Source organism: Camelus ferus, chromosome X, assembly GCF_009834535.1.
Source record: "Camelus ferus isolate YT-003-E chromosome X, BCGSAC_Cfer_1.0, whole genome shotgun sequence".
Taxonomy (NCBI): Eukaryota; Metazoa; Chordata; class Mammalia; order Artiodactyla; family Camelidae; genus Camelus; species Camelus ferus.
In genome coordinates this window covers 4,394,969-4,419,905 of record NC_045732.1, presented here as the reverse complement: position 1 = coordinate 4,419,905, position 24,937 = coordinate 4,394,969, and the positions used below count along the sequence as shown (strand labels likewise).

General features: G+C 37.6%; 1 long non-coding RNA gene across 1 annotated transcript; it reads left to right on the top strand.

Moving 5' to 3' along the window:
- Window positions 1–23,237, top strand: LOC116661829. Its single transcript, XR_004317814.1, has 3 exons — window positions 1–21; window positions 17,855–17,859; window positions 23,034–23,237. It is a non-coding gene; the product is annotated as an uncharacterized LOC116661829 (long non-coding RNA).
- Window positions 23,238–24,937: the final 1,700 nt, after the last annotated feature.

The following is a 24,937-nucleotide window of genomic DNA, read 5'->3' as shown; positions in this document are numbered from 1 at the left end:
GGCAATGAAAATAAAGGAAAAGTTAACAATCGGAACCTAATTAAACTTATAAGCTTTTGCACAGCAGAGGAAACCATAAGCAAAACAAAACGACAACCTACAGAATGTGAGAAAATATTTGCAAATGATGTAACTGACGAGGGCTTACTCTCCAGAATATATAAATATCTCATACAGGTTAATAACAAAAACAAACAAACAAACAAACAACCCAATCCAAAAATAGGCAGAGGACCTAAACAAGCAGTTCTCCAATGCAGACAAACAAATGGCTAATAGGCACATGAAAAAATGCTCAATACTGCTAATTATCAGAGAAAAACGAATCAAAACTACAATGAGGTATCACTCCACACTAGTCAGAATGTACATCACTGAATAGTTCACAAATGATAAATACTGGAGAAGCTGTGGAGAAAATGAAACCCTCCTACACTGTTGGTGGGGATGTAGTTTGGTGAAGCCATTATGAAAAAAGTATGGAGATTCCTCAAAAAACTAAAAATAGACTACCATATGATCCAGCAATCCCACTCCTGGGCATATATCAAGATGAAACTCTGATTTGAAAAGATATATGCACCTCAATTTTCATAGAAGAAATATTTTAAATAGTCAAGACATGGAAACAACCTAAATGTCCATCAGCAGATGACTGGATAAAGAAGTTGTGGTACATTTACACAGGTAACATCTTAATCAATGGGGAAAAACTGAAATATTTCCCTTTAAGATCCAGTACAAGACAAGGATGCCCACTTTTGTCACCTCTCTTATCATTGCACTGAAAGTCCTAGCCAGATCAATTAGACAAGAAAGCTAAAAAACATTCAAATTAAAAGGAACAAGTGAAATTATCTGTTTACAAATGACATGATCATATATGCAGAAAACCCTAAAGACACAACAAAAAGTTAGAACTAATAAATCTCAATAAAGCTGGAAAATTAACAGCTATAAAATATTATTTATTTCAACATTGTCAAGTACCTATTCAATGCCAAATATAGAGTGGGAAGGACATAGAAAGACAAGTGAAACAAAGTTGTAGCTTTTAAGTAATACCTATTCTAGTGGAAAAGATAAGTGCTAATATGGTGCTTAATGTTATAGGGCAATCTACTGAACAGGAAAGGTAGTGTTTGAGTTGATATTTGAAAGATGAAGTTTTCTGAGTGAACAGTAATTGTGATGATGATGCAGATCAAATTCAAGAAAGAGGGATCAGCTCCATTTGGATTGAATTTCCAAGAGTTAGTGATCATGTTTGTCTTGTCCATTATTTCTACCAAGTGCCAGGCCCACAGTACTGTGTTCAATGGACATTTATTGATAGAGTGAATATGAATATGTAAAGCATGAATAAAGAGACAGGCAATTGAGAAATGACAGGTAAGTTAAGGAGGTGGTGAATAATCAGATATGGCTAGAAGCAGGCTCTCTTAAGGGTTGGGAGGTAGGTATGTCATCTCTTTCTTTCATAATAGAAAAGGTCAAAAGCCCAAATCACTAGGCCATTCCTTGACCCAAGTCTTAAGATTAACTATGGAGCAAAACCTCATTAGAAACTTTCCTTGCAGGTATAGGTTATAGAGATAAAAGATCGAGAAGTCTAAATTCCTATTACCCATGAAGAATGGGAAGAAAGAATATGAACTTGTAGGCTAGCTGCCCCACTGGATTACATGATGTCTACAAGAGTTGAAGACTGCTTTAGTAAAGAAATGACATGAAATCCCAAGTATCCCTTTTACTAAGTGAACCAATGTTCCAGAACTATAATAATTCTACAGCTGTTCTTGGAGCCCACCATTGAATCAAAGACCACTGAACTGAAATTTCCCTTAAGGACAAGCTAGAAAGGCCAGTGGTGTTTAGCCTATGGTCTCTGAAGCTCTAGGAATTCCTCAAAGGTACCTTGGTGATAGGTAGGTTGGCTGGACACTAGAGCTGAAAGTCAAGCAGGTAGCCCTGAGCCTCGACCTTATCTTCAATTAGAGAAGCCATACTGGGCTTCTGCATTAGATTTTATTAGAAGAATGGTTTCTCTACAAAAATAAAATAAAATAGAATACTTGGAAAACAGCTGCTTACATCAAATCCTGCCATTTTACAAGTCCTGAAATGGAAGCTGGGGACAAGTGGCTACAGTGATGTCCCAAGGCCAGCCAGTGGGAGAGTCGGAACTCAGGGATGCCCTGCTGCACAATTAAGGAGGGTACAATTCCCATCATATTTATCAAGAGTTGTGCAGCATGGCAACTTTGCAATAGAATGTTTATTTTCTGATGCACAATTGTGTTATTTTTCACATTGTCATGTACACACAGCATTAAAAAAGGAGATAATCAAATCAAAGGGATACAAACTTTGAAAAAATTTGTTGTTATTTACTTAAGGGGAAAATTACCTCTGAATTTCAAAAACCAATTGTTGAGTTAAATATATACATATTTATATCTCAATAAACTCAATATACCTATCAAACACCTACAATGTGTCAGATATTGCACTTGGTGTTTGGAAAACACATAAGAGCAAGATCAAGTTCTGTCTCTAAGTAACTTACAATCTAGTGGAGGAGACCTAAGACACCTGGACATGAAACATCAGCCATATCTTCCATCTGTACCTCAGATCTTTTGAGAATTGAGGCAAGCACTGTTCAGTGGCATACAGGTAAGTATGTAACAACTGACTTTCCAAGGAAAAAACCCAACAACCTGATATATACTCTTTTCCAATTTCCATGGTGCAAACACTCCAATCATGGCTAATTTAAGGCTGCCACATGACTGAATGTGTAGGTGGGATGAGATGTTTATAATCGCCTTTCTCACCAGCTATTGCAGACCAGATCAAGCACTGTACTGGAATAAGTACTTTCCTTTAAACTCTCTTCCCTCAATCTTTTTTTTTTAATTAATTAATTTAAAAAAAATTTTATTGAGTTACAGTCAGTTTACAATGTGTCAATTTACAGTGTAGAGCACATTTTTTTCAGTTATACATGAACATATATATATATTCATTGTCACATTTTTTTTTGCAGTGAGCTACCACAAGATCTTGTATATATTTCCCTGTGCTACTCAGTATAATCTTGTTTATCTATTCTACATATGCTTGTCAGTATCTACAAATTTCAAACTTCCAGTCTGTCTCTTACCACCCTCCTCCGCATTGAAAACCACAAGTTTGTATTCTATGTCTATGAGTCTGTTTCTGCTTTGTATTTATGTTCTTTTTTTGTCAGATTCCATATCTGAGCAATCTGATATGGTATTTTTCTCTCTCTTCCTGGCTTATTTCACTTAGAATGACATTCTCCAGGGACATCCATGTTGCTGCAAATGGCATTATGTTGTCAGTTTTTATGGCTGAATAGTATTCCATTCTATAAATATACCACCTCTTCTTTATCCAGTCATCTGTTGATAGACATTTAGGCTGTTTCCATGTCTTGGCTGTTGTAAATAGTGCTTCTATTAACATTGGGGTGCAGGTGTGTTTTTGAAGTAGGGTTCCTTCTGGATACAAGCCCAGGAGCGGTATTCCTGGGTCATACGGTAAGTCTATTCCTAGTCTTTTGAGGAATCTCCATACTGTTTTCCACAGTGGCTGCACCAAACTGCATGTCCACCAGCAGTGTGGAGGGTTCCCTTTTCCTCTGAATTTGGTATTGCTACACCTGCTTTTCTGGCTTTTCCATTTGTATGGAATATCCTTTTCCATCCCTTCACTCTCAAACTATATGTGTCCCTCTCCCTAAAGTGGGTCTCTTGAATGCAGCATATTGAAGGTTCTTGATTTAATATCCAGTCTGCCACTGTATGTATTTTGATTGGAGCATTTAGTCCATTAACATTTACAGTATTTAATGATAGATGTGTGTTTATTGCCATTTTGAATTTATTTTTGCTGTTGATTTGGTATTTCCTCTCTGTTCCTTTCTTCCTTTTGTTGGTTGATAATTTTCCTTTATATTATCTTGGATTTTATTCAGTTATTGTGACTCCTTCATAAGTTTTTCTCTTGTGGTTATCCTTTTTTGTAAGTCCATTAACCCATTACTATAACTGTTTGTATTAAACAGATAGTAATATAAGCTCAAACCCATTCTACTGAGAACAAAAAATTTAAAAAAGGAAAAAAAAACTCTGTTTTCTTGCTTTCCTCTCTGACTCTTAATGATTTATATGTCTTATTTTACAATTTCATGTTTATTCTATTTTTAATTCATGGTAATTCATGTAATTCATTATCACCTTTCCAGTTATAATTTTCTCATTTCTGTAGCATCCTGCTTCTTTTCTGTTTAGAGTAGACCTTTCAATATTTCTTTTAGCATGGGTTTAGTGTTGCTAAACTCTTGTAGTTTTTGCTTGTCTGTGGAGTTCTTTATTGCTCCTTCTATTCTAAAGGATAACCTTGCTGGATAAAGTATCTTACGCTGAATCTTTTTTTCATTCAGGAATTTGAATATATATTGCCACTCTCTTCTGTCCTCTAGTGTTTGTGTAGAGAAATCAGCTGAGAGCCTTATGGGGGTTCCCTAGTAACACACTGTTTGCTTTTCTCTTGCTGCCTTTAGGATCATTTCTTTATCCTTAACCCATGTCATCTTGTTTATAATATGTCTTTGTGTGGGTCTGTTTGGGACCATCTGAACTTCCTGTACTTGGATATCTGATTCCTTGTTAAGCTTTGGGAAATTTTCGGTCTTGATTTCTTCAAATACATTTTCAATTCCCTTTGTTCTTTCTTCCCCTTCTGAATCCCCTATTATGCATAGATTGGCACACTTTATATTATCCCAAAGGTCCCTTATATTGTTTTTGTTGGGTTTTATTTGTTTTTCTCTCAGCTGTTCTTATTGGGTGCTTTCTGTTGTCCTGTCTTTAAGGTCACTTATTCGTTCCTCTGTATTATATATCCTGCTTTGTACAGCCTTCAGATCAGCTTTCATCTCAGCAAATGAGTTTTCCAATTTTTATTGGCTCTTCTTTATAGCTTCAATTTCACTTTGACATATTTTAAATCTCTAAACACTATCTCTTTTACTTCCTTCAGTACTTTGCTCCTTTTTTTGAAATCTTGATCTAGTAGGCCATCAATGTCTATTTCATTGATCATTCTTTCAGGGGATTTCTCTTGTTCTTTTAATTGGGAATGGTTCCTCTGCTTCTTCATCTTTCTCATATCTCTCTGGCACTGTGGCTTAAGGAGTGTCAGTTATCTATTGTGTTCCTTTAAGATTTTATTTATTTTTCTATCTAACACCTATGCAAGAATAAAACTTAAAAGAAAAGAATTTTAAAAGAAGGATGAGAAAAAGAAAAAAAAGGTTTGAAAGCGGTGTATAATCAGTAACAGAAGAGCAAGTTGAAGCAAAATAGCAATCAAGTTGAGACATCTTTTAAAAACCTTAAAAAAAGAAAAGAAAAAATATATATTTGTATTCCAAGTGTAATCAATAACAGGAAATAAAAACCAAGAGAAATAAAAATATATTGAGGTGGATTTTAAGAATAATAATATTAAAAATATTGTAAAAGAAAAATTTAAATGGGATTAAAACTGGAGACATATACAACTGTTTAAAAAGTAAAAATTGAAAAGGTAATAGAAAATTAAACAGATAAAAAAAGAAAAATAGAAAGAAAAAAAGGGGATGTGTTGTCATGGAGACTGTGCATTCTTAATGATTTTATCGAGAGGTCTTTCTGTCCTTGCCCTGCTGTGTGAACTCAGCTTGCTGCTTCCAGAGGCCTTCCATTGGTGCCCCTGGTCTGTGCTGCTCCCAGTGCAGGTCGGCAAGCAGATTTCATCTGCTCCCAAAACAGCTGTCAGAGGCTGTGCTCTTATGCAGTGGGCAGGCTGGTCAATCCCCCTCCCAATGCCGTGGTTAGATGCTGTGCTCCAGCAAGGTAGATGGGCAGGTCACGCCCTCTCCCAGCAACTTGATCAAGTGCTGCACTCCTGCCCGGAAGGTGGGTGGCCATTCACCCTCTCCCAGAACAAGTCACTCCCCTGCTCTGTGTAGTTGCCTGCTACACCTCGGATCCGAGCTCTGTAGGAGGGCTTGGGGAAGAAGGTGGAACAGCCCTGTCCCTGATCTGTGCCAGAACTCAGCTCCTTGTTTATTTTTCTTGGAGGCATGAGTTCTCTGAAGTACCAAGGCAGAAAGATCCTATCTGCCTCAGGCTGTAAACAAGTCTCTGCCTCACTTTTGAGGCTGCTTAGCCTTTAGCTTCAGATTCAGGTTTTGACCCCACCCCCCTCTGAGTGCTAAGCACCAGAGGATATGGGGCTGTGCCTGAGCCCCGCCTCTCTTCTCTGGAAAAACTTCATCGGGTTTTCTGAGCTGGGGGTATGGCACACTTCTGCCCAGTGCACATCAGCCGTGTTGTTTTATGGAGGGCCCAGATTGTTTTGCCTATGTGCCTACTCATCCATAGCACACAGCACCCTGCAGTCCCCTAGGTTTGCCTCTGTGCAGCCTTCCTCAGTTCTCCGCCCAGCTCGGGCAGACTGTCCAGTCTCCCACCTGCCACTTTGCCTCTAGGAATGGGGGATGTGGAGACCATATATGTCCATTTAACTTAGTTCTGTCAGTCAAGGGCTCCTCCATACCGATCCGAGCCTCAGAGGCTCCCCCTCCATCTGGCTGACCTCTCCATTGGAGAGGGGGAGATTCAGCAAATGAGTGCTATTCCTCCTTTGCCACTCCCTCCCCATGGGACCAGTCCTGCATTCTTTTCCATTTTCTTCTTTCTTTTTTCCTTTTCTCCTACCAGATTCGTGGCATCTTTGTCTTTTGAAGACAGCGATGTTCTGTCGGAGTTAAACAGGTACTCTGGTTGGCCAGGTGGGTCCATGGATGTGAGTTTTTGTATATTTGTGGGAAAGGGTGAGCTATGAGCATCCTTCTACTCTGCCATCTTGGCTGATCTCCACCCCTCCAATCTTTATATGACTAGCTGTGATCTGTGTGCATAGAGAACTTTGTGGTCCATTTTCCAATTATCCTTATTTGGGAAACACATACAAGAGAAAATTCTTCACACTTATTTTTGATTGAGAGTGAAGGGTATTTCCTTTTTGGCAGCGTATCTTTCCTAAAGAGTACCTGCAGGACTGGTCATCAGAATGTTAGTACCCTCGCTCTTTTTTCTAGTTTCCTCTTCTTACAGCCACTCAATCTACTAATTTCCATTCTTGACATTTACATTCAGATAGTCCTCATAAAGCAGTGTGACAGGCCCTCTAATCAGAAGACAGATAAATAGCTGAGCCAGGAAAGCTGGACTTTAGGGAGATATGAAACTGTTAGAGGGGCACTTGACACAACTCAGAAAGAACTACTTTTTGCCAAGGCCTATTCATGTCTTCTGCTCATTGCTGATACCTACCCTCCTAGTCTGACAATTCTATGACCACTCAAATGAAGGAGTCTGGGATAGTGAGGATGCCTCATGATACCTACCAAGAAGGTCAGTTAAATTTTCTGCTCCCTCCTTTCAAGAATTCTAGTTCAAGATGCATATCTAGCCATGGACTTCATGCTTCCCAAGGTCATCAGTGGATAGACTAGGGCTTGTTTCAGAGTCCCTGGCACCTGGAATCACTTAAGAGGGACTGACATGAGGATGCAGGCAGGGGCTGAACTCAAGGTTTTGTGTGATTTATATGCTGCTGTCAACTCACTGAATCTCTACCACAGAAGTCATTACTTATTTTATTCCTCAGTTGCACCCATAATCATATATATGGAACTTAGACCAAGTAGCTTCTGCCCTGTACCACTCAGTCAATATGTTTTTTGATTTTGTTTAAACCCTCTTCATTTGGCTCTAGATTACAGGTGACCTCCTCTCCCTGTGGTGAGGGGAAGAGGAAATCAACTCTTAAATAAAATTAATTAAAATATTGCTTTATTTAATTGACTCGGATAGTGAAGCTTTCTTTAGAAGTATTTATATTGTACATGGAATTTGTATACTATAAAGTACATGGAAGTTGATTTGTGGAATTTATAGAATTTTATTACTTTGAAAGAGCCCTTAGAGGTGATATATTCTTCATTATACAAGTGAAAACACTGAGACAGAAAAAGTAAATGACTTATCTAAGGTCATACAGGAGATTCATGATGAACCAGGACTAAAATCAAGAAGCCTAATTTCCATGTGGTTTTATTTTTACATCTTGTTTATAGTTTGTTCTTGGGGTCAATGCAACCAAAAATTAGATAACAAGCTTCTGAACAGGTCTGTAGATCCCAGTTATGATATTGTCTTTTGGGAAACATCACATTTAGCTTATATTTGATTTGTTTTTTCTAGGAAATTGTTTTTCCCAAAGTCTGAAGACTGTATTTTTAATATGGAGTCGTGGGGGGAGCTGCCACTGGGGGATGATTCCAACCTTGTCTAAATTGTTATGTGAAGAATTAAACACTCCAATTTCTTGAAGTTAATTTCCTGATTTGGCAATGGAATAAGGTACCTGGGCCATCAAGGAAAATTCCCTGAGTTGTCCAGATTTCAGGGCACCAAGAAGGGATATCCCCAGAGACCTGGTCATTGTTAGAATAGCTTTCTCTCTCTGGGAAAATGCCAGATGCCAATTCCTTTCTTGGCTGACAGGTACATGGGTGCCCTGTGTTCTTTGGACCCTTTGATCCTGCAGGCGAATGTTAAGAATTTGTAAGTTTACTGGCCTGAAAGAGCAGGTTCTATTTTGGTCTCATAATACTCTTTTGAATATTGTGGCATATGTTCCCCCTTTCTGATGTATAGGAGGAGAGAGACTGATGTTGTGCAAAGGAGGTTCATTTTGGGGTGACTGTGTGGCTAGCTGACTGCCAGAATTGTGAGCCATTTTATTTCAGTGGGGTGTAGAGGGATCCTTGGTTACCCAAATTGTCACTAACTTTCTCTTTCTCTGATTCTCTTCCAACCTCTCTGACTACTCCTTGGACCTACAGTCAGAATGCCTGATTTGGGATCTTGACAATGTTACTCATTAGTTCAGTAGCTTTAGATCCACAGCTGGCTTGATATTTCTTCCATTTCTAAGTCTCCAATGGCTTTCCAACCCACATAGAATAATTTCAGAAGTCATGAAAATGGCCTTTAGAGACCCTACATGATTTGATTCTCTGACTTCATCTCCGACTACTTCCCTCTTGCTCACTCCACTCTAGGTGCATTGGCTTCCTTGCTTATTTGAACACACAGATGCCCTCCTGCTTTGTGGTCTTTGAATCTACTGTCCCTTTTGCATGGAATGCTCTGCTCTTAGATATTGAATGGTTTATTCCTTCATTTCCTTCAGGCTGTTACTTAAATGTCACTTTATCTATTTACCTCAAATAGAACCCCTTGTTTCTCTTAATCCCCATACCCTAGTTTATTTTGCTTCATAGCATTTATTCTACCCTGATAAATCTTTTCTCATTTGTTTATTGCATGTCTCTCCCCATTAGAGTCTATTTTCCTTGTTGCATGCACAGTAACTGGCATATATAGGTGCTTAATAAATATGTACTAAATGAACATATGAATGAAGGAATGAATGGAATCTCTAAGAGCTATTGTGAGATTTCAATGAGATAATATATGACAGTGACAGTGGTTTGTAAACAGTAATGTATGAATTGCTGCTTTTTATTTTGTTTTGTTGTTACTTGCATTGTATACTTTTCTTAGTCTCCTAAAGAAACTATTCTGCAAAATTTCTGGATCACATCTCCTTGTGCCTCATAGTCAGGAAGTAGTTAATGATGTTTAGCTAGAAGCTGAACTGTTGCTCTTGGCATCATTTCTGTCTTGCCTGGATGTTGGGAAACCTGTAAACAGCAGCCCATGATCACCCCTTTCTTCTTCCTTCCCCTCTGTTGTCATTAAGGGTCCCTTATAAGAGTTAGAGTTGCTGTATAGGGTTGCACAATTTGTGCTCTGTACAACTCCAGGGAATACCAGTCATCTAGACTTCAACGTGTATTATACCCCTTGGAATTGTGCAACTTATTGGCCCTCCAAGAGCTTGTGAGTCAGAAAGTCCCCAAGGGATCTCAACTGGTTTCTATAGAAAGTGAATCCTCTGTATTCTTCTAATGTACTTCCACTATGCTAAAAGCAGATGAGGGAGGAAGTGAGACAACCCCCACATCCTCTTTGTCCAGGAAAAACAATAGTAATGAATATAACTCAACTTCCCTTTCCTCTTGCAGCCTCAGCCTTCACTAGCAGTCCCCACACAAGAATAAAGAGCACTCAAGGGAAAGAGACTTCTTTCTTCTTCTTTAGGTCTGTTGAGTTTACACATTTTCATCTCTTAATCAAGATAATGTACCTGACAAGCATCTTTAGAATTTCTCTGAACAAGACATTGCTTTTCCAGAAGCAGAAGAGATAAGATTTTCTTGGCTGACTTTTTACTTGCGAATAAACCAAAGGTATTTACTAATGTAATATCCTAGATCTACCCACTAACATTTTAATTCCTTCCAGGTATACCTTTCACCATTCCATGGTTTATAGTCTTTAATATCGACACCTGTAAGAGGCTTACCCCAGAGACAGACAGTTCTGCTAATTTGGGGTATAATTCTTCCAGAATTGAGGGATGCAATTGTGAAATGCAGTAAGAAACTTTAGTCAGTCAGAGGCCCTGCTATCAGAGGAACCCACTGGATTCTTCTTAGATGATCAGGATTTTGGAAAGGAGGGGAGATAGGGAGTCATGGATAACTCCCCCAGGATGGGTAATCAAATATCTAGCCACTGATTGGCTAATGTCAAGCTTATTGAGGCTAACATCTATGCTTCCTTCAGAAAGGAGTGACCACCTTGCAGCAAATCCTGCCAGCAAGAGCCTGCTTTCTGGTGTCCCAGCACTGGACTACAGGCTTACTTCATTTGAGGAAATTCTTGGGGTTTTTTTTGTTTGTTTTTTCGTTTTTTTGTTTTTGGTGTGTGACTCACCCCCAGAGTTGTGAGAAAAGGAGCCACCTCATCGGTAGTGTGGGCACAATTCAGAGACACAGAGCCTGGGCCTCATGCCAAGACATTGTGTTCAGCTACTATTAGGTACGTCAGAAGAATCCAGGATGGGAAGGACATATGAGGTCATTTTTCTCTGACCAGGAGCCAGTAAACTACTTCCCTTCCTTTTTTTACCCTTCCTATCTACCTGCTGGGTTATTCAGAAAGCAATATTTTAAAAGAGTCCTTTCCCCTGTTTTAGATTCAGTAGTTCTCCCAACTGGAGTATTGTCAGGGAAGTCTATTCCTTTTTATTCGTGGGTTTAATGGCAATAGATGAACTTGTCAATATGGTAGTTAAGAGTTTTGTAGGTAAGAAAACCAAGATGTAACAAAATATAGCAGCCATTCCAGTCCACCTTCCCACCCCAACACACATAAACACCTGCAGTGTACACAATGCAGCACAGAAGTCTAGACGTGGGGAACCTGGCTTAGCTAGGGAATGACAAGAGGCCAAATCTTCATTCAGTACCTTGTTAACTTGACTGAGGATGTACAACCTTATTAGCATAGGGATTGACTCCAATTGGTTTGTTTCTAAGCAGTCTTGGGTGGAGAGGTGGAGCTTATAGTCCTCAGAACAAAAGATGCTTTTAAAGGGACACTTAGATTAAATGAAAAGACTTTGGACAGTCAATGGTGACTGAATCTACATTCTCTGTAGTTAAAAGAGATAACATCATTTTTTTAAAGAGATTCTAATTTATTTACTTCTCTAAGATCTTATACAAATCTATATTTTGGTTGACCATCTTTATCAAAATTATCTTCCTTTTTTAACTGGATGTACAGTGATATTACATGGTAAATGTTCTTTTCAAATTATGTATTAAATATTTAATTCTTTGCTAACAGATTTGGTTTCCTCTGATTAAGATCTTGAAAAAGACACATATTACACTTGGCCATGATTTATTCTTTTTATTAAAATAGACTTTATTTTGTGGTAATTGTAGATTCACATGTAGTTGTAAGAAATAATGCACAGATATCCTGTGTACTCTTTACCCAGTTTCCCCAATGGTAACATCTTGCATACCTGCAGTACAATATCACAACCAGGATATTGATACTGATAAAATCCATTGACCTTATTCAGATTTCACCAGTTTTACATGCACTTGTGTGTGTTTGTGTGGTAATTAAGTTCTATTTAATTTTATAGCATTCATAGATTTGTGTAATCATTGCCAGCAGTAAGCTGTAGAACTGTTCCATAGAAAGTATTCCCCCATACAACCTTCTTATAGCCACAGTCACCACAATTCTACTATTCTCCCTAACTACAGTAAATAACTAATCCCTATAATTTTGTCATTTCAGGAATATTATAAAATTGGAATCACACTATGTACCTTTTGGAATTGCCTTTTTTCACTCAGTATAATTTCCTCTAGATTCATCCAAGTTGTTGTCTGTATCAATAACTCTTTTCTTCTAATTGGTAAGTTGTATTCTATGGCATGGATGTACTACTGTCAGTTTAACCATTCAGCTGCTAAAGGACATCTGAGATGTTTCTGGGGTTTAGCTATTACAAATAAAGCTTCTATTAACATTCATATACAAGTGTTTGTGTAAATATAAGTTTTTTTTTTCTCTAGGATAAATGCTTAGGAGTTCAATTTCTGAGTCATGGTAATTGCATGGTTTCTTTTTTTTAAGAAACAGTCAAATGTTTTCCAGAGTATCTGACCATTTTACATTCCTATAAACAGTATATAAGTGATCCAAATTCTTCACATCTTAGCCAACATTTAGTGTTATCACTATTTTTATTTTTAATTTCTATATTTGATTTTTTAACATTTTTATTGAGTTATAGTCATTTTACAATGCTATGTCAAATCCCAGTGTAGAGCACAATTTTTCAGTTATACATAAACATATATATGTTCATTGTCACATTTTTTTCACTGTGAGCTACCACAAGATCTTGTATATATTTCCCTGTGCTATTCAGTATAATCTTTTTTACCTATTCTGCATATGCCTGTCAGTATCTACAAATTTTGAAATCCCAGTCTGTCCCTTCCCACACACCACCCCCTTGGCAACCAATAGCCAAGACATGGAAACAGCCTAAATGTCCATCAACAGATGACTGAATAAAGATGTGGTATATTTATACAATGGAATACTATTTAGCCATAAAAATTGACAACATAACACCATTTGCAGCAACATGGATGTCCCTGGAGAATGTCAGTCTAACTAAGCCAGAAAGAGAAAGAAAAATATCATATGATATCACTCACATGAGGAATCTTAAAAAAAAAAAAAAAACATAAATACAAAACAGAAACAGACTCATAGACATAGAGTCTATATGTGATTTTTGATACACATTCTGATAGGTTTGTAGTGGTATCTCATGGTTTTAATTTGCATTTCCTTATGACTAATGATGTTTATCATCTTTTCAAGTGCTTATTGACCCTCTTAATATTCCTTTCTGTGAAATATCTGTGCATTTTGGATGACTTCACTTTTGCCTCATTCTTCTAGTTAATGTTTGTCTAAAATTCTCAAGTATCTTCTACAATCCATCCTCTCCCAAACACCTTAATAGTATAGAAATCACTGACAAGAAAATTTGCTGGATCTCAACATCATCTCTAGCCATCACCGACCACTAAATAAATCCCAATTAGTATCTTTCTAAACTTGAGGGATCTGAAGAAGTCTTATCAACATTGTTTTAAGGAACTATGATGGGGAGAATCAGAGATGGAGTTTTTACTAAAAACACACTTTCCAAAAGTGCACATTAGCATATAGAAACAAAGACTTAAGTTGTCACTGCTGAAAGACCTTTATGCCCTGTCTTCATTCCTCCCTGAGAAGCTCCAGAGACACAGTTAGGCATACAAATAGGAAGCCCTAGGCTTATATTTACTCACTGGTATGCAAAACCCAGCAAGAAGGTTCTTCCTGGGTAGTTCCTTAATATATTATCATAGTATCAGTACTATGATTGCCATACTTATGGTAATTGTTTCATTAAACAGTGACTGGGTATCAGGCCTTCTGATGAATCTTATTGAGATGAGGGTTATTGGTAATAGGAAAATTCAGAAGATTGGAAGTTCCTACAATTGGGGACCAAAGTGTGATATCTTGGATAAGCCTGAAGATGCACCTGGACATGGTCTATTAGTTAATAATTAATGACCAGCCTCCAGATTTCTTCTTCCTCAAGGGGTAATAAAACAAGCTCCAGGTCTATAGCATCTTTCTTAGGGAGGCCTTTATCCAGTTAGAAGATCCAACCAGCCCTTATGATCTTAAGACCTGGAATGGATGTGGAGAAATAACCTCTTTTGAGTCCTCCTCCTGACTTTGTTTGAATGAGAGGTGTTTATATATATTATGGACCTTCAATATGATACTGTAATTATCAAGTGGTGACATCAGGCACAGAGAAGAAAAAGAAGTTGTTTGGAGACAGGAACAGAAGTGATTGTGACTGAAAAAAGATCAAAAGAGGAAAAATTTGATAAGAGGGGAGATCAAGATGGCACAGTGGGAGTACATTGAGCTCACCTTCCCCCAAGAACATATCAAAATTACATCTACATGTGGAACAACTCTCACTGAAGACAATCTGTAGATTGGCAGTAAGGCTTTTCTACAAACAAAGCTATAAAGATCCAAATGGAATTAGGTAGGAAGGAAGAAGCAATCAGGTCAGGATTCATGACCCTAGCAGGGGACACAGAAGAGGAGGGGAATATCATAGGATATCATGAGGCTCAGGGATCCTCCCTGGGGAGTGAGGCTTTCAAGTCACATATTGGGCACCCCAACTCTGTGGTCCAGTGCTTGGAAGATGAGTCCCCTTAATTGATTTGAAAAACAGTGGGACTTACTAAAAGGCTGTAAGAAATCAAGGCTCTGATCATGAAGACTGTGCACATTGCATGCATATTCCTGGGAACAGGCAGAGTAAGCAGATTGAAAATAGGCTGGGCCTTTGACAAACTTGATAGGACTGCTCCAGCATGCACCATGGCCCCAGTGGGTACATGGTCAGCCCCTCTTGCTCCATATTGTGCTCCACTAAGGTGGAGATGCTGTTGCTGGAGGGAGGGCACAAACATGGAACAGAACCAGCTCAGATCTGAAACTCAGGGCTTCTACTCCAGCAATGTAGGTCCTTCCCTTGCCATGATAGGGTGGTGATGACCATTGAACCACTGAGCACTAAGAGAAGCCCCAGCTCACACTTGGCTCTGGCTCTAGCCAACCCATCTCCAACCCTACATTCCAGCAAGGTGGTAGCTTCTAGCATAATCTAGAGGAACAGATGACCCATGCTCATTTCAGATCCAACTCTCCTAACAAAGCCATTGGGAACACAAAGACTGCATAGAGGTGCTACAAATTGGACATTCCTTCAACATCAGGATAAGTAACTGTTTCACCTAATTATACAGATTTAGGGAAAGTTATTCAAAATAAGAAGAAAGAGGAATTTGTTTCAAATGAAAGAACAAGGGAAAGACACTAAAAAAACAATGAAACATAAACAATTTACTAGATAAATAATTCAAAACATTAGTAACAAAAATAATAATTGAATTAGAAAAAAGACTAAATGAGTACAATGAGAATTTTAACAAAAAAAGTAGAAAATATAAAAAGGTCAGAATTGAAGAATACAATAACTAAGATGAAAAGTACAGTAGAAGGCATTAACAGCAAGTTAAGAGTTACATAAGAATGCATAAGTGATCTGGAAGTTAGAATAATGGAAATCATCCAATCAGAACAGCAAAAAGAAAAACAAATGTTAAAAAGGTAATAGTTTAAGGGACCTCTAGGACAGCATCAAACACACTAACATTTACATTATAGGGTTCCCAGAAGTAAGAGACAGAGAAAAGAGTAGAAAATGTATTGATGAAATTATGGCTAAAAACTTCCAAAATTTAGAGAAAGAAACAGATATTTAGATAGAGAAGCACAGAGCATCCCAAACAAGATGAACTCAAACACACACACTAAGACATGTCATAATTAAAATGGCCAAAGTTAAAGAAAAAAAAAAGAATTTTAAAGGCAGCAAGAGGAAAACAAAGATTCATGTATAAATGAGCCCCCATAAGGCTATTAGCTTATTTTTCTGCAGAAATTTTGGAGACCAGAAGGGAGTGGCATGATACATTCAAGTGCTGAAAGGGGAAAACTTGTGACCTAGGTACTCTACCAAGCTAGATTATAATTTAGAATCAAAGGAGAGATGAAGAACTTCTCAGACAAACAAAATTAAGAGTTCATGAATGCCATACCTTCCTTAAAATAAGTGATGAAGAGTCTTCTATAAATGAAAAAGAAGAAACTATAAGAAAAGGAAAACCTCATTAGGAAATGCAGATATAGTAAAGGCTGAGGAACAATCACTGAAATAAGCCAGCACAGAAATTAAAAGATTAAAAAGTAAAATCAGCTATAACTACAATAAGCAGTAAAAGGATAAACATGAACATGCAAAATATGAAACTAAAAACATAAAATGTGGGGGAGGGAAGTATAAATGTAGATCTTTCTGAATGTGTTTGAACTTAAATGACTGCTATTTAAAACAAATAGATATAATATGGGTCAATATACATGAAACCCATGGTAACCAGAAATCAAAAACTTACAGTAAGTACACAAAAACTAGAGAGAAATCAGCACAAGCATACCACCAAAAAAAAAATTTTCCAAACACAAGAGATGAAACTAGAAGAAGAAAAGAACAGAGAAGAACTACAAAGACAAGCAGAAAACAAGTAACAAAATATCAATAAGTACAGACCTATCAATAATCACTTGAAATATCAATGAACTGTGCTTGTTTTGGCAACATATATACTAAAATGGTTGAGGACTAAATGCTCTAATCAAAAGACATAGAGTAGCTAATTGAAGAAAAAATCGAACAAAACAACAACCTACAGAGTGGGAGGAAATTTTTGCAAACAATGAAACCAATAAAGGCTTGATTTCCAGAGAATATAAGCAGATCATAAGACTTAATAAGAAAAAAAAATCAAAAATGGGCAAAAGACTTAAACAAGCAATTCTCCAAGGAAGAAATACAGATGATCAATAGGTACATGAAAAAATGCTCAATATCACTAATTATCAGAGAGATGCAAATAAAAACTACAATGAGGTATCACATGACACCATTCAGAATGGCCATCATTCAAAAGTCCAAAAATGACAAATGCTGGAGAGGCTGTGGAGAAAAGGGAACCCTCCTACACTGCTGGTGGGAATGCAGGTTGGTGCAGCCACTGTGGAAAACAGTACAGAGATTCCTCAAAAGACTAGAAATAGACTTACCATATGATCCAGGAATGCCTCTCCTGGGCATATATCCAGAAGGAACCCTACTTCAAAAACACACCTGCACCCCAGTGTTCACAGCAGCACTATTTACAATAGCCAAGACATGGAAACAGCCTAAATGTCCATCAACAGATGACTGGATAAAGAAGTTGTGGTATATTTATACAATGGAATACTATCCAGCCATAAAAATGACAAGATAACACCATTTGCAGGAACATGGATATCCCTGGATAATGTCATCTAAGTGAAGTAAGCCAGAAAGAGAAAGAAAAATACCATATGAGATCGCTCATATGTGGAATCTAAAACAAACAAACAAAAGAACATAAATACAAAATAGAAACAGTCTCATAGACATAGAATACAAACTTGTGGTTGCCAAGGGGGAGAGGGGTAGGAAGAGAAAGACTGGGAGTTCAAAATTTGTAGATACTGACAGTCATATGCAGAATAGGTAAACAAGATTATACTGTATAGCACAGGGAAATATATACAAGATCTTTTAGTAGCTCACAGCAAAAAAAAAAAGTGACAAAGAACATGTGTATGTTCATGTATAACTCAAAAATTGTGCTCTACACTGGAATTTGACACAACATTGTAAAATGACTATAACTCAATAAAAATGTTAAAAAAATCAAACAAAACATAACAAGATCCATCTATATGCTGCTTATGAGACTAATTTCAGAGCTAAAGACAAACATGGACTGAAAGTGAGGGATTCAAAAAGATATTTCATGGAAATGGAAATGACATGAAAGCTAAGGTAGCAATATTTACATGAGACAAAATAGAGTTTAAAACAAAGCCTATAACAAAAGACAAGCACATTATATAATGATAAAGGGATCAATAAAAAAAGAGGATATAATATTCATTAACATATATGCACCTAATATGAGAGTACCTAAATATATAAAGCAAATACTAACAGGCTTAAAGGGAGAAACTGATGAAAATACAGAAAAAGTAGGGGACTTTAACACTCTACTTATATCAATGGATAGATCATCCAGAAAGAAAATTAATAAGGAAACAGTGGGCTTAAATAACATTACACCAGTCAAATTTAAGAGATATCTACAGAACATTTCATACAAAACCAGCAGAATATAAATTATTTTCAAGTGCACATGGAATATTCTCCAGGATAGATCATATACTAGGCCACAAAACAAGTCTCAACAAATTTAAGAGGATAGAAACAGTATCAAGCTTTTTTAACCCTGACCACAGCAGTGTGAAACTAAAATTAATTACAGAAAGAAAAAAGATAAACACACAAACACATGGAGACTAAACAACATGCTACTGAAAATACAATGGGTCAACAATGAAATCAAAAAGTAAAACCATAAAGTACCTAGATGCAAATAAAAATGAATATACGATTTTCCAAAAACTATGGAACTCATCAAAAGCAGTCCAAAAAAGGAAGATAATAGTGATACAGGCTTTCCACAAGAAACAACAAAAAAGCCCTCAAGTAACAAACTTAACCTCCCAACTAAAGGAATTAGAAAAAGAGGAACTAAAAAAACCCAAAGCCAGCAGAAGAACGGAAATAATAACGATCAAATTGGAAGTAAAGAAAATAGAGTTCAAGAAAACAATATAAAAGATCTATGAAGTCAAGATTTATTTTTTTAAACACACACCATATTGATAAGCCTTTAGTCAGACTTATTAAGAAAAAAGAGAAATAACCTAAATAAACAAAATAAGAAAAGAAAGAGGAGAAATAACAATTGATATCGCAGAGATTCAAAAAAAAAAAAAAAACATAAGAAAATACTATGGAGAAATATATACCAATAATTTGGACAAGAGGAAGAGAGAAGATGGCGGAGTAGAAGGACGCTTGCAGCGCACCCTCTCCCACAAATGCACCGAGACTCACATACACAGACCCACTCAGCCAACCAGAGCACCTGTGGAACTCCGACAGAACATCGCCCTCTTCAAGAGATAAAGAAGCCAAAAATCTGGTAGGAGAAAAGGAAAAAAGAAAGAACAAAAGGCAAAGCAGAGCTGGACAGGTCCCGCGGGGACGGAAAGGCAAAGGAGGACTGGCGCTCTTTCGCTGGGTCTCCCTCGCCAACTGAGAGGCCAGTGGGAAGGAGGGGGAGCCTCTTAGGCTCAGATCTCTACAGAGCAGCACTTGACTGACAGAACTAAGTTAAATGGGCACAGAAGGTCCCCCTGACACCCAGCCTGAGATGCAGGCCTGCAGCTGCGGGCAGGGCCAGGCTGCCAAAGCTGGGCGGAGGACAAGGGCGGCTGCACTGAGGCAGCCCCGGGGGACTGCAAGGGGCTGCGCACCATGGCTGTGGGTGCACAGGGCAGAACAACCTGGGCCCTCCATAAAACAACACGGTTGATGTGCTCTGGGGGGAAGGGTGCATACCCACAACACTGAAAACCCGCGGAAAGTTTTTGGGGGAAGAGAGGCGGGGCTCAGGCACAGCCGCCATATCCTCCAGCGCTTAGCGCCCAGGCGGGGGTGGGGGCGAAACCTGCATCTGCACCGAAGGGCTTAGCAGCCTCAAAGGCCAGAGACTTGTGTCTACAGCCTGAGTCAGATAGGATCCTCCCATCCTGGTCCCTCAGAGAACTTGCTCAAAAAAGACAAACAAGGAGCTGAGTTTTGGCCCAGAGCACGGACAAGGCTTTTCCTCAGTCTTCCCCGAGCCCACCTGTGGAGCAACGACCAGAGGCAGAGCACGCAGCTGCACACAGCAGCGGATCTACCAGCGCCTGGAGAGGGAGGGCGGCCCCCAGAATTTCGGGCAGGAAGACAGAACCTGAATGTGGTGCTGGGAGGAGGCACGACCTGCCCTCCTACCTGGCCAGTCTGCAAAATCTGACTGCAGCATCGGGGACACAGTGACCCGCCCGCCCACAGCAAAGGAGAGCTGCACCTGACCCAGTGTTGGGAGGAGGCGCGATCTGCTTGCCTACAGGTACTGAGAGCAGCACAGAAGAGGGCGCCAAGGGAGGGCCTCTGGAAAGAGCAAGCTGAGCTTCCAAAACAGGACGAAGACAGAAAGACTTCACATTAACAGCACACAGACTCCAGGAGAACACCGACATCCCCCACTTTTTTTTTAATCTGTTTTTAAATGTTCTATTTTCTATTACTCTCTTAATTTTTACTTCTTAATTCATTTCTAATTCTCTTGGGTTTTGATGTCCTGTTATTGATTAGACACAGGTTTCAAATATATTTTTTCATCTTTTCCACTTTTTTTAAACGTTTTAAAAGGACGCCTCAACCCGATTGATATTCTGCTTCAACTCACTCTTCTATTATTCATTATACACAGTTTTCAAACCTTCTTTCTCCCTTCTTTTAAAATTCTTTCTCTCACTCTCTTATTTTTTCGAATTTCCTAAGTCTTATTCCTAAACAGGCATTAGATAGACAAACTGCTTAAGGACCAAATAGATAACTGATACTCCATAAACCACAGTGCCAGAGAGGTATGAGCAAGATGTAGAAGCAGAGAAACCTTTCCCAATTAAAAGAACAAGAGAAATCCCCTGAAAGAAAGATCAATGAAATAGATATCGATAGCCTAGTAGATCAAGATTTCAAAAAAGGAGTGATCAAATTGCAGAAGGAATTAAAAGAGATAGTGTTTAGAGATACAAAATATGTCAAAAATAAAATTGAAGCTATAAAGAACAGCCAAGTAGAATGGGTAAACTCATTGACAGAGATGAGGAATGATCTAATAGCTGTGCAAAGCCGACTAGATAACATAGAGGAAGAATTAGTGACCTAGAAGACAGGAAAATAGAAAGCACCCATTCAGAAGAGCTTCAAGATAAGCAAATAAAAAATAATGAAAATAGCATAAGGGAACTATGGGATAATATAAAGTGTCTCAATATTCGTATAATAGGGGTCCCAGAAGGAGAAGAAAGATCAAAGGGGATTGAAAAGGTTTTTGAAGAAATCATGACTGAAAACTTCCCAAACTTAAAGAAGGAATCAGATATCCAAGTACAGGAAGCTCAGAGGGTCCCAAACAGGAAGAAACCAAATAGATCAACACCAAGACATTTCCTAATCAAGATGGCCAGAGACAAGGATAAAGAAATGATTCTAAAGGCACAAAGAGAAAAGCAAAGAGTAAGTTACAAGGGAACCCCCATAAGGCTCTCAGCTGATTTCTCTACACAAACACTACAGGCCAGAAGGGAGTGGCAAGATATATTCAAAGTCCTGAATGAAAAAAAAGATGCAGCCTAGGATACTTTATCCCACAAGGCTATCATTTAGCATAGAAGGAGAAATAAAGAATTTCACAGACAAGAAAAAGCTGCAGGAGTTTAGCAACACTAAACCCATGCTAAAAGGAATACTGAAAAGTCTATTCTAAATAGTAAAGCAGCAGGATGCTACAGAAATGAGAAACTCACAGCTGGAAAGGTGATAACCCATGAATTACAAATAAAATAAACACGAAATTATAAAAGAAAACATAAAGATCACTGAGAGTGGGAGAGGGAGGCAAGGAAATATAGAATATTTTATATTTCTTTTTAAAATTTTTTTAACAGTAGGATGGGTTTGAGATCATGTTACTATCAGTTTAATAAAAACAGTTATAGTAATGGGCTAATAGATTTATGAAAAAGGGTAACCACAAGCCAAAAACTTACAAGGTAGTCACAAAAACTAAGTAAAATCCATGATAATACAAAGGAAAATTACCAAACCACAAAAGGAAGAAGAAAGGAACAAAGAGGATATAACAACTCAATTGCAAAGTTAAGTTCAAAATGGCAATAAACACACATCTATCATTAATTACTGTAAATGTTAATGGACTAAATGCTCCAGTCAAAAGACATAGAGTGGCAGACTGGATAATAAAGCAAGAACCTTCAATATGCTGCATACAAGAGACTCACTTTAGGGAGAAGGACACATATAGATTGAGAGTGAAAGGATGGAAAAAGACATTCCAAGCAAATGGAAAATACAAAAAAGCAGGCGTTGCAGTACTGATTTCAGATAAAATAGACTTTAAAACAAAGGCCATAAAGAAAGATAAAGAAGGACATTTTATAATGATTAAAGTAGTGATACAAGATGAGGATATAACACTCGTTTATATATGCACCCAATATAGGAGCACCTAAGTACATAAGACAATTGCTAACAGAGATAAAGGGGGATATTGAGGGGAATACAATCATAGTCGGAGATTTTAACACTGCATTAACATCACTAAACAGATCTTCCAGACAGAAAATAAATAAGGCAACAGAGAAATTAAATAATACAATAGAAAAACTAGATTTGGTGGATATTTCAGAGCATTACATGCCCCAAAAATAGGATATACTGTCTTTTCAAGTGTACATGGAACATTTCCCAGGATCGATCATGTACTTGGGCACAAAGGAAACCACAACAATTTTAAGAAGATAGAAATTATCTCAAGCATCTTTACTGACCACAATGTCATGAAAATGGAAATCAACAACAGAGAAACAAAGGAGAAAAAAAGGGAAGCATGGAGATTAAATAATGTTATTTAAAAAACAATGGGTCAAAGAGGAAATCAAAGCTGAAATTAAAAAATACCTTGAGACAAATGACAATGAAAGCACAACCACTCAAAATCTATGGGACACAGCAGAGGTATTGCTAAGAGGGAAGTTTACAGCAATACAGGCCTTCCTCAAAAAAGAAGAACAATCTGAAATTAACAATTTAACCAACCACCTGAATGAATTAGGAAAAGAAGAATAAAAAGCCACAAAAAGCTGCAGAAGGAAGGAAATAATAAAGATCATAGAGGAAATAAATACAATAGAAATTAACAAGACCATAGAAAAAATCAACCAAACCAAAAGCTGGTTTTCTGAAAAAGTAAATAAAATCGAGAAACCTCTGGCCAAACTCACAAAGAAGAAAAAAGAGAGAGCACAAATTAGCAAAATAAGAAAGGAAAATGGAGAAATTACAACAAATAAAATAGAAATACAGAATATCATACAAGAATAGTATGAAAAACCATATGAAACCAAACTGGATAACCTAGAGGTGATGGACAAGTTTCTGGAAACATACTGTCCACCAAGACTGAATCAAGAAGAAACTGACCACCTGAAAAATCTGATCACTAGAAACTAAATAGAAATAGCAATAAAAATCCTCCCTACAAATAAAAGTCCAGGACCAGATGGCTTCATTGGGGAATTCTACCAAACATACATAGAAGAACTCATACCAGTCCTTCTCAAACTCTTCCAGACGATTGAAAAGGAGGGAATATTCCCAAACTCATTCTATGAAACCACCATCACCCTGATACCAAAACCAGGCAAAGACACTACAAAACAAGAGAATTATAGGTGAATATCACTGATGAACATAGTCGCCAAAATCCTCACCAAAATAATAGCAAATAGAATCCAACAGCACATAAAAAAGATGATACATCATGACCAAGTGGGATTCATCCCAGGGACACAAGGGTGGTTCAACATATGCAAATCAATCATTGGAATACATCACATCAACAAGAGAAAGAACAAAAACCACATGATTATCTTAAGCAATGCAGAAAAAGCATTTGATAAAATTCAACACCCATTTACAATAAGAACTCTCACTGAAGTGTGCATAGAGGGAACATATCTCAACATCATAAAAGCTATATATGACAAACATACAGCTAGCATAGTACTCAATGGTGAAAAACTCAAAAGCTTCCCACTAAAATCTGGGACAAGGCAAGGATGCCCACTATCACCATTCCTATTCAACATAGTCCTGGAAGTCCTAGCCACAGTAATCAGGCAAGGGAGAGAAATAAGGGGGATCCAAATTGGAAAGGAAGAGGTAAAAGTGTCAGTATATTCTGATGACATGTTACTATATATAGAAAATCCTAAAAGGTCCACACAAAAACTACTAGAGCTGACTGAAGAATTCAGCAAGGTAGCAGGTTACAAAATTAACGTTCAAAAATCAGTTGCATTTCTTTACACTAATGATGAATCAACAGAAAAAGAAAATAAAGAAACAATCCCCTTTAAAATAGCACCGAAAGTAATAAAATATCTGGGAATAAATCTAACCAAGGAGGTTAAAATAATTATACACAGAAAACTATAAACCATTGATGAAGGAAATTAAAGACTTTAAAAAACGGAAAGATCCTCAATGCTCTTGGATTGGAAGAATCAATATTGTTAAAATGGTCACACTGCCCAAGGCAATCTACAGATTTAATGCAATCCCTATCCAATTACCCAGGACATGTTTCACAGAACTAGAACAAATCATAAAAAAATTTTTATGGAACCATCAAAGACCTAGAATTGTCAAAGCATTACTGAAGAGAAAGAAAGAGGCTGGAGGAATAACTCTCCCAGACTTCAGACAATACTATAGAGCTACAGTCATCAACACAGCATGGTACTGGTACCAAAACAGACATATAGACCAATGGAACAGAATAGAGAACCCAGAAATGAACCCACAAACTTTTGGCCAACTCATC